Source organism: Cyprinodon variegatus, unplaced genomic scaffold (assembly GCF_000732505.1).
Source record: "Cyprinodon variegatus isolate N-32 unplaced genomic scaffold, C_variegatus-1.0 Scaffold38, whole genome shotgun sequence".
In the NCBI taxonomy this organism is placed as follows: Eukaryota; Metazoa; Chordata; class Actinopteri; order Cyprinodontiformes; family Cyprinodontidae; genus Cyprinodon; species Cyprinodon variegatus.
Genome location: NW_015150491.1, coordinates 1,149,841 through 1,159,464, shown reverse-complemented (window position 1 = coordinate 1,159,464; position 9,624 = coordinate 1,149,841).

Below are 9,624 nucleotides of genomic sequence, written 5' to 3'. Positions count from 1 at the left end.
TATATTTTTCTGTTTTATACTTGAAAAAAAGAGAGCCATATATTTTTCTGACATTTTTATACTACTTTTATTTGGCCCATGACATAAAACCCTAATAAAATGCATTACTCTTGCAATGCATCTGCATTAATTTAAAAAAAACTCTAAGAAGAAGAAAGTTGAAAAAGTAAATGTCCTTTTAATCACTAATGCCTGTATTTATGTTTGAATGTTCACTCATCTAGCTCTGCACGTGGATGTTTTGATTGTGAGGGAGTCGTGTGGCTCCAAATGAAAATAAACCGCCATTGAGAAGCGTCGGCCTCAGACTGAAGTCACGCTGTGGTTCCTCTTTTCTCTTGTGTTTATTTTCTGACCCGAGTCAGTAAGATGTTAGTTTAGCAGAGCTGAAAATGTGACCCCTGGGTTCTGAAGTCAGTGGTACAAGTGGGCTGCGGATTTAGGGTACATGTGTGATGAGTCCTTTGTGGATTTTTTCTTCCTTTGGATCAGTTTGAGTTCAGAAGTTCAGGCTGTGCAGTTGTGGGCAACACTTCTTTGAAACTGTGTCCTGGATGAAGACCAAATTATATATTTTCTTAAGAGTTTTTTTAAACCTCTCAAGTGAGTATCACTGTTTTTAAATTATTATTTCAAGAGAAATCCACTTTTTTTGTTTGACTCATCCTAGAGTGTATGTAAAAGATTTACACTGGTCTAAAGACTCACTACTCTCCCACTGATTTTCCTCATACTTCATTTTTTTTTGAGTGTACATTTAAGAAAGAAAAATTAAGCATAATCGAAATATAAAGAATTGCTTATTTCCATATTTCTTTTTTCTTTTTATCATATTAACCTTTTCTTTTTTCTGCTATTGTAGGCTAGGTGGTAGTGATTATTAAGCAGGGATTCAGGTAAATCCAGGGATGGTTGATCATGTTCACAAGGGGCTGGAGTTTGAGCGTCTGATGTTTGCTAATGTTCTGAAACTGTTCTGTTCAAATGCCACTGACTGGCTGAGTGGGTGGTCATGCTTCTCAGGGAGTTATGAACCCAACTGGTGCTGAAAATATTTTGGGATAATTCCAGAAGCGCTTAAATGGACCCTAAGCTTTCCCTTGAAATGCATGAAAAGACTGGACATAGCTTGTGGTATTTTTCAGTGGTAAATTTGAGGTTTGAGTAATATTAAAACACCTTAATGCTCACTTAAACTTGAAAAAATATATATATTTTTAATTAGGCTTGTGGGAATTACTAGTGCAATTAACTGGATTGGGCAAAAATCAGAAGAGTTTAAAGCAATTAAATCCTTCAAGGTATTTCAGCTATTCAACCAAATACTGGGCTGACATTGAGCTACTGTACATACACTTTGATACTTATGTTGAGCTGGCTCTAGGGATGGATATTTAAAAAAGATTACATAAATCAAAATGTTAGAAAAAGTCACTTAATATTTGAATTGATTTTTGTAGATGAACTCCTCTGCTTCTTCAGCATGCATCGTTCTTTGTTTCTTCTTGACTTTTATATAAGTTTCAACACTAGAAGGCTTTTTTCTTTCTTCAGATAACCCCCCAAATATTTGGTCATTTATTTTTTTCTCTCTATCTCTCTTTTTTTTTTTCATAAAACATAAAGAAACCCTCATGATTAGGACAGCCATTCTTAAACTACATACTTATTAACCTTGAGCTTCACCATTGACATCCCATATGTCTTTTTTCTTTTTTTTTTTACAAAGCAAGCAGAATGATAGTAGGACAGCATTGAACATAGTTTAGCTTATCCAAATCGTAATATAAGAGGATACAAGCAAACATTGGTTTCATCTTTAGATAGGTGTTGAAATATTAGCTGTAGTGCAGCAGGGCATAATGGTAATCAGCAAAGACAAGGATCTGTTTCCCTGTATAGGAAATATAGCAAGTAACAAATTACCACATGCCAAATAGTAAAACCCTACTTCTAAAAATGATAATCATATGCAATGATTAAACAAACAAACTTTGACTTGAAAAATCTATACCTGTTTCTACTTGTTGATATCAATCTTAAACAGTTTGTTACAAAGGAAAGATTTGTTGACTATAACTTGTCTGTTCTGCAGTTGAACAATGCTAAAGCAAAAAGAATCCAAGCACAAATAATAATACATTGGAAACCTTGGAAGCTTCTCCAACAGATTCCAACCCACGCATTCAACATGGCGTCATCAAACATAGTTTCATCCATCCATACATCCATTTTCCGTCACGCTTATCTCAAGCAGGGTTGCGAGAGGTGCTGGTGTCTATCTCCAGCTGTCTCCTGCGGGGTACACCCTGGACAGCTCGCTATAGTTTCAATAAAATCTAAATTTCTCCCAGGGCTTAAATAATTTGCATTTAAGATTAGAAAAAAGACTTTTTCGTCTGTCAATATGATCAATCCAGAACTTCTCCTTTGGAAACATTTTAGTTTCACCTGATTTCATTTAGTATATACCCTTCTTTAAGGAACCTTTGATTATTAATCGGTTAATAGAAAAAGTAATTAACAGATAAATCGATTTGCAAAATAATTGTTGGTGAAGCCCTAATTTCTACTTTAGACTACAAAGGTCTAGAAACTTTACACATGCCTTGTGTTGAATTACACAGCACATTTGTTTTTTAATAATGTTCTGAAACGACATATTGGTGACATCTGGCAAGCAATGCAGTTATGTCATTGTATGTCAGCCCAAACTAAAAATGTAGCACAATACCTTGTCAACCAAAATGATTCAGTGTGTCACACATTGAATAAAAAAAGAAAAATCTGTTGAAAACCCCTGAAAATCTATCTGGTGTGAATAAAAAAGTATTTGTTGAGCACCAGAAAGTTTTTCTTTTGCTTTTTTCTTTTAACCTCCCTTTAGGCGACTCAGTACCAGACAGATGATTCAGTTAGTGAATTTGCTGCAATAGTTTTTGCATTCAAATAACTATATTGTTATTACTTTAATGCTATCAGTGGCTATAAATAAGCAATATCTCTGAGACTGACCTAAAGCTCCACCAAAACACTTTAACCTGTGGTTTGATGTTTGTGCGTACTGTAGCTGGCTGTAAAGGCTTTACAGAGGGTGTTTTGTGTTGGCACTCTCTAAATATCATATCATTGAGGTTATCTGATTTAAATGTGGTTATCAAGAGATAACTGCATGATGATAGTCTAAGTTGTTCTTTGTGTGGTCTGTTTTCATAGATGTATTCATCATTAATGTTGTATCAGCCTTATCTCTCCTCCATCCGCGCGGCTCAATCTTATCAGTGTCCGTACACACCGTACCCAAATACCAGATCCCAAGACCCGCACCAGAGAGTCAAAGTTCACCTGTTTGTCGTGTGACCTCTGGGCGTACTTTCCTGGTGTGATAGACTATGAACACAAAGGGGTCCCAGTGGTCCGTGGTCACTAAGGTTACAGGCCATTCCTTATCCACAGTAGGGGTAGATTGGGGAAGGTTTACCAGGTCAGGGGTCAGGAAGATGCCACATGTTCGGTCGTCTGTCACACGGTTCAACCATCTTGGATGACAGTGGAGGCCTTTGAGAGCCAAGTGCACTCCCCATTTACAGCTACCCACTTTTGCTGATGCAGTTCATTCAGGTCAGCAGTTTCCTCTCATGAAATCGCCATGGGACTTCAGATTGAATAAAATATTCGGATGCCATTCGGATGCATAACAATAGAATAAAAACAGATAGTTTCCGGTTATTACTGGAAGCATGGTGTATGTTTTCTTTAGCTGTGGTTTTAATGTATGTCAAGGTTATTGAAATAAGACTCTGAGGCAGTGGCTGGAAATGATGTTATCCCTACACATCTGATATCAAACTGGTGAAAGCAAAATAATCTTCCAATCATTTTCCCGTCTCTTCAAGACACACCCTGAAACCCACACACACTCAAAGACAGATGCATATAGGGTGGAGGTGACCCTGTCCAGACGGGATGCAGGGCTCAATTCCCTAGCACAGCGCTGGTATTATTGCTGAGGATGTGAAATGTGAGCCAGCTTACTATCCTCAATCAATAAACTTCCCTCTTCTGCTGTCCCAGGAGTCCTCTTGTTCTCTATCACTGTCACCGCTCTTTGTCTCCATCTCATCCCCCCAACTATGTTCTAAGATTCTCTTCTTTATTTTTTATTAATCTCAATTTCCGGTTACCTATCTTTCAAGATTTGTTTTATTTTTCTGTCTTAGATTACACCAAAGATGGGGAAAAAAAATGCAATTTAAAATGTTTTCCATTTGAATTACATTGTACCTTTTAAGAATGATCTTATTTCCTCTTTCTTTCCTTCCTCACTGTTCTTATTGATTTTATCTCATTTCATCTTCAGTGCTTCTTTAATATCACTGTTTTTGTCCTATTGATTTTCTGCACAAGCAACTCGTCCGCCATGCTGCTGCTGAAGAGGAATGTTGCAGGCAGACTCTTTCAGTCATATGGATTCAACTAGCGTATGTGTATACAACTGGTACACTAGAACATATCCTGAAGGAGGCACTCTGTAGCATGTTTGTAAAAAGCCTTTTTTTTCCCTGTCTGTGTATATGTTGTGGTTAAAAACTGTAGGTCTCCCTGAATGAGTGTACAGTATGTATATATATGTTCAGGCAGTGCTTTAACATGTCTGTTGGTGGGCACTCAAAGCTGATTGTAGGAGTTTCATGGCCCTTGGGGATGGAGTTGGGTTCAGGGGGTTGGACCCTCATGACTTTTTTTCTTAAATGAAGTGCAGGATAAGGATATGGTACTTAATATATTTTTTAATAATGAAGCTAGGGAATCAAATTCTAAATGCATATTATTAAAATCACAAGTAAAGCCCCCTCTTTTCTCCCAACTGAACGGCATCTTAAACATTTTTTTACATTTCTGATTGCTTTTGGAACTAAAGGGGCTCCAGTTCACATTATCAGTGTCAACCAAAATAACAACTTTGTATGTATTTTAGGGCAGCACCCTTCTTCCTTTTTTAACTTTATGCACCAACCAAAAGAAATCAACCGAAACATCAGAAAAAAAAGTGAAGCTCTTCATAATTTGGTCCATCCTTGGCTAATCTCCATTTTCCTAAAGGTATGATGTTTATCTGTTAGATAAAATATCCTTAAGTGTAAACAGCATGGTAATGTTCAGCCATCAACACCATTTATCAACACTGCTCAGAAAGGAGATGGGTCCGGCGCTGTCAATGAGATAGATAATGATGTTGAGTAAAGTTGAAAAGACATATTTGTCATGATTATTCAACCATTTTGCAAAGAACAATTTTGATAATCCTAAAACATGAAATGTATAGTCTGAAAAATTTGATACCTTTTTTTAATGAGGTGCACGTAGATATTTGGTTTCAGCTTCCCATCTTTCTTTTCAAATAGCTTTCACAAATGAAAATCTTATTTCAAAATCTGGGTATTTAAAATTACACTAATCTCTATTTGATTTGCCCTTTTAGTGAAATACAATGTTTCTAAACTTGCATTCCCCATTTATTGCTTTCTTAATGGTCAGTCCATCAGAGTTAGGTTGCATCTTAATTATTTAGAATAGTTTTTTTTATTATTAATAATTAATGGCCTGTCCTTCTATTTAATGGTACTGCCTATATAGTGTTGACCTCATATTGTTATCAGCCAGTATGGATGTATTCCCAGGGCAGGGAATGTAAACCTTGTCTTGGGTGGTGGAAAAATCAGTGGACATACAGGTATTGATATTAGACAATTTAGTTTGTAAATACTTGTAATAGTGTTGGCTTGGTTTTAAGTTTAGTAGAAGTGTGTTTTTATTCATTTTGTTTGTTCATTGATTAAAAGTATAGTGGATGGTTTTCCCTTCCTCTTCTTGTCATGAAATTGTAAAATATTTAGCTTATTGCAACTCTTGGCAATTTCCAAAACAAACTATGCAGCTCTGATGAGTACTGAAACGATGCTAACAAGATACAGAAACACTAGAAGTGCGTATGAGTACCAAATGCATGAATAATGATGAGCAATAGGTGAACACGTTACAAAGACTGGCACAAAGAGCTTTTACCATCTGTAAAGTCTTAACCGATAGGAAAATGAAACAGTGGGGGCCGAGTTTCAACATGGGCAAAAAGGTTTTAGAGAAAAAAATTATCAATTAAACAAGTTTACACAAAGATTTACAAAGTACAAGGCAAATAACCTGTACATATATAGAGATTTTTTTCAAATCCAGAGACTTGACCAAAGCACTTTACAATACATTCCGTCATTCACATACTCACACACTGATGCCACTAACATTAAGACATCACCCTTAAGGACAAATTTGTACAGTCTATCTACCAAAAAGTTCCTTTAGACTGTTACTGTGTCGTTACTGCTCCCACAGATTTTTTGGACATGTTAAGATATTTTTTTTTACATAAGAGCTTAATTTTTTTTAATTATCTGTGAAGATTCCCAGTAATCCAGGTCATGGTCAAGCTTGAAAAAGTTCAGTCTAGGCAACTGAATGTGAAGTTTACATTTTTTAAATGTATTTCATAAAGGAACAAAACTACAGTTTTGAACAGAAACAAAGCAAAAATTGCAGTGCTTGACAAGCAGTGGATGGTCGCCTGAAGGATGAAGCATATCTGGAATCAGGTCTATGCTAAACGTTTGGTTTTTTTTCACTAGCTGTGTCTCTCATGTCATGTTAATCAAGTTACACTTTTGTCATTTTCCTGATTTGTTTACATTTGTTTCTACCTGATATGTACAATATCTTGTAACTGTCAAGAATTATAAGTAACAATGCAGTCAATTTCTTATTAAAAAAATGTTTCAAAAAACATTTGTCGGTAATCTTCAAAAGTTTACATACCATTCCATTAGACAGGAAAAATCTGACCACAAAAATAGATTGAAATTGACAGAAGTAATGAGAAACAAAAATGATAGATATTGGAAATCATGACATTGATTATGAATAATGACATACTCCTGCTCCTGTTGACAGGTATGTTGGTTTATTGTTCCTGACAAGGGACTTTAATTTGTCTGGGATATTTTTTTTTTTTTTTTTGTAGAATTATTTTAAAATTCAAAATCAATATTTAAAATTAAACCTTTTATATTTATATTTTTTTCAGTTTTGCATTATTTTAATTACTAGTGGGAGTTAATAATTGTCCTTAATGGGAAGGTATGCAAACTTTCATTCTCTTCTTTGTAATATTGGGACTACTTTGCACTATTGCATGCCATGACTGTGACCCGCAGAAGAATTCCAACTAGGTGGATTCTCCTTTAAAAAACCCCTCTGGTTGAGAGCCATCAATCTGTTTCTGGCAGCATTATACCCGGAAACAAGGATCATATCCAGTCAAAACAGGCCTGTGTTTGGTTTCCAACACTGAACGCTGCTGGATGCCAGTGGCAAGACCCTCACTGTGAGACTGTGTGGAGGAAGAAGTGAGAACCTCTGGCAGTCTCAAAGAAAGTGGAACCCAGGTGAGTGATAAACCCCATGTTTCTAATTTGTTAAGTTTGCCTGGAAGCAAAGAAAAACTTGACAGCCTCACTCTTTAAGAATACTTGACTTTCATCTCTCAGTAGCATAATTGTGTAACAGTGCCAGTTGCAGAGCTGTGCAAACACAGGAGGATGCTTGGTCTTCTCAACACATGTTACAGTGCTTTGTAATGAGTTGAGAACTCCCATCTGTAGCTCACTCTCTGCTCTCCTTTCTTCTTTGGGTCAGAGAATATAAGCCATTAATCATCACCTGGGTAAGTGACAGCCAGAGTTGCATTGAAGGTTTGATCCCAACTTTCTGACAGCTTTTTTTCTTTGGTTGCTGTTGCTTGAGGGGTAAAGGTGGGATGTTGGGTATTTGTGGGTGGGGGTGGGGTCGGGGAGGTAGAACACACATCACAGGAAACATAATTGGCCATGAGTGAGTGCTTAGTGGATCAGCAGCGAGCTCCCTGACTGAGTGGTCTGTGTCAGTTGCCCTTGGACCCCCTCCAAGAAACCAGGGATATTTTTAATTTAACTCCTACATCAGGCCTGAGGAATGCCTCGTTCACTCCACCCTTTCCCAGCTATAGATACCATTATACCCCCCATCCTCTCTTCCTTTCATTCACTCTTGTCTGCTTCCCATTATCTTTATTTGAAATGCAGATCTATATTGACTCATCAGAAACACATGTGAGCGAGCGTACTACTTGCATATGTGAGAACTGTGCACAAGCAGTCGTGTGCTTAGAATCCTAAATTCACTTAGTTTCAATTTTGAAAACTGATATGTGACTTAAAGGTACACTACGGAAATACCTGAGAGTAAAGGCAGGATGCATTTTGTTTTAACCAGCACTGCCAGGTCGTAGGAGTTCAGACTTTCTTCACAAGCATACCTTTCTGATTGATCAGAACCAAAGACTGGTCCTGCCTAAGATCTACTTTGTGACTAATGTACAACATGGCTCTGGTTAGACTCCTACTGATGGGGCCCTGCTTATGTCTTCAGTTGATGGCAACTACTGGATATTATAATGGTTTGTTACGATCAGATTTCCTATGCGACTCATAACAAAGAAAAACTGAAGGTAAACTTCCCCTTTCCATATTCTTGTTGTTTAAAAGCATAACAAAGCCTTGCAAAATTGCTTTTATGCATTGACCTTTTTCATTTTTGTCACATTTTTTTCAACAAAACCTATTTGCTTTAATAGTTTTTTTGTGATTAATATAACATTAGAGCAGTGCATTATAGTGTAATGGAAAAATATTGTACATTGTTTTCCAATTTTTGACAGAAAACATTCCTATAAGTTTGGCATGCAAACGTTTTATAAAAGACATAAAGCTGACATTAGCCAATTACGTGACATCCATGACTCTTCCTCATTGGATGGCAAAACAAATTGCGCTTACAGACAACATGCTAAAAAAACAGCTATTGCAGTTTTTCTTCATATTACCTTGAAAACCCCATCAAAACAATGGTAATTTTATACTTAGCATATTGGTGAACAAACCAACAAGAATGAAAGGATGGCATCTTCTTTTTTAGCTTCCCTCAAGACCCAGAAAGGCAACCAACTACAACTAGACCTATACTTAGACAAACGTTATTGTCATAAATTTAAGCTTACAACAGTAAAAAAACTTTTATAAGCCTTCAGTGCTTTTCCTGAACAATTAGACTGGCAAGACACCAAATAATTGTACAAGTCGTGGTAGGCAAAGTCGGGGATGTCTGACGGCTGGTATTCTTGAATCGGCGAAAACAGGCCAGCAGGCAAATTATAGAGGTCCTGCACTCCAACAAGAGAACCTTTTGCAATGTGGCAGCGTTTTAAATCCCCATCCAAATGTTCAAAATATTTAGACAATGTTAGGTTGGCAGATTTCTCAGTCATTTGCAAAACATATCTTTAGTAAATATCTTTCTGTATTATCATGGTGCACGTAGTTGGTTTTATACCAGCAAGCATGGTGGCGTCAACAGACAGCAGTCACATGACTGCACGTCTGCTATACTACATCACTCTAAAACCCTTAGAGAAAATCAAGTGCAACTAGCTGCCTTCTAAAGGCCAATTTATGCTTCTGACGCATAGCCTCCGCAACT